The sequence below is a fragment of the Nematolebias whitei genome, chromosome 4 (assembly GCF_014905685.2).
Source record: "Nematolebias whitei isolate Nwh7 chromosome 4, NemWhi1, whole genome shotgun sequence".
NCBI classification, from domain to species: domain Eukaryota; kingdom Metazoa; phylum Chordata; class Actinopteri; order Cyprinodontiformes; family Rivulidae; genus Nematolebias; species Nematolebias whitei.
Window position 1 is genome coordinate 20,361,116 of NC_056501.1, and position 2,007 is coordinate 20,363,122.

Below are 2,007 nucleotides of genomic sequence, written 5' to 3' on the forward strand. Positions count from 1 at the left end.
TCTCGGTCTAACTCACTGTCTGTCACTAAACTGTAGAAATTATTTGAAGTAAATTTAATTTCAAAGGGCATATTTTCATTTATCATACAGTTTACTTTTCCATTATGTTCAGAATCTGGATCATTTACACTCAATAATGCTATAACTGTTTTTAGGGCTGAATTTTCTGGTATTGAGCCTGATGCTGATATCATATTAATAGCTGGGCTATTATCATTTACATCAATTACATCAATCAAAATCTTGCTCGAATCATATAATCCACCTAGATCTATTGCTTCTATATCTAGGTGTAATTTTTTCTCTTTTTCATAATCAATAACTCCATTCAGAATTACATCACCTTCATCAGTAATGTGAAATAATTTTGCAGCAGTGTCCATGCTGTTTCCTATTACATACGACACTTTTGCATTTGCACCACTGTCAGCATCAGAAGCAGTCACTCTGGTAACAAGTGACCCGTTGCTTGAGTTTTCTGTAATGCTGGCTTTATAAACATTTTGACTAAAAACAGGTGCATTGTCGTTTACATCCAGAACAGTGACGTGAATCATCATCGTCCCTGTCAGCTGCGGCTCTCCTCCATCCTCCGCTGTTAACACTAAACGTATATCTTCCTGTTTCTCTCTGTCTAAAGGCTTTTGTAAAATCATTTCCACCTTTTTGCTTCCGTCAGACTGAGCGTGAGATTTAAGAATAAAATTATCACTCGGTTTCAGAGTGTATCTCTGAAGACCATTCAGCCCAATATCAGGATCTATTGCTTTCTCCAGCATAAATTTAGATCCGATCGCTGCAGACTCGCTGATTTCAAACACCCTCTCCTCCTTTTGGAAAACTGGAGCGTTGTCATTAATGTCAGTGATTTCGATGGTGACAGGAAACAGCTCCAGTGGGTTTTCTAAAGTGATCTGGAAATGTAAAGCACAAGGCGTTGTATGTCTGCAGAGGGCTTCGCGGTCTATTTTCTCCTTTATGAGGAGGACTCCTCTGTCTCTGTTCAGCTCGATGAACTGAGCGCTGTCTCCCGTGTACAGGCGAGCTTTGCCAGATCTCAGACGTTTTACGTCTAAACCCAAATCCTGAGCGATGTTTCCGACTAAAGAGCCCTTTGGCATCTCCTCTGGAACTGAATAACTAATCTGACCGAGCGCATAACCGAGGCAGAGGACGGAGAAGAGCGCTACTTGCCGTTCCATTGTTCTGCTCGAAGCCGCAGCCAAAAAAAAAAAAAAAAAGATGCTTTGATCTTTCTTTCCGTTCAGAGAAGAAATATTCAGTTTGTTAGTAATCCATAGGATCAAATGAAAAAGGATGCAAAAGTTTCCAAGCTTCAAAAAGGGATTTCCATACTGAAACATCCGCAAATAGATGTATGATCCGACGAGTGCTTTGTGTTTGAGCGACTGCGCCCAAATAAGAGGTCTGAGCAATGTGAGGATGGGATATTAAAAAAAAACACGGGCAACATCAACTCACTGGGCAACAGCGGCCCTGTGAGTGCAAAGTATGAAAGTACATAAGTACGCAGCAAAAATATAAATATAGCTTATACACCGAAAAATAAATAAATAAATACAACGCACAACTAAAATCAGAAAATATATAAAACAGCTTAATTAAATCTCTTATAAAAACTTTCCACTGATCCAAACCAGTCAATAAACAAACAAGTAAGCTAAAATAATATTTAAATGTGAGAAGCTGAATAAGACATTATGGCCAATAAACAAATAAACACACACACACACAACATGAAGAAAACAGTATTACTTTTTGCTGTCCCACCTGCTGGAATCTCACAGAACTAAACCTTTGATAATTATTTCCAACCAAATTCTGCAAGAACTTTCTTTTTTCAAAATAAAAAGCATCCATTGCAATTAACCTATAGTAGACTGAAGTAGACATGAATATCTTACAACTTGTATAGGTACATAGTAAAATTGCAGAGTTGAGTGTGTGTATATATATATGTTTATTGGCCATAATGTCTTATTCAGC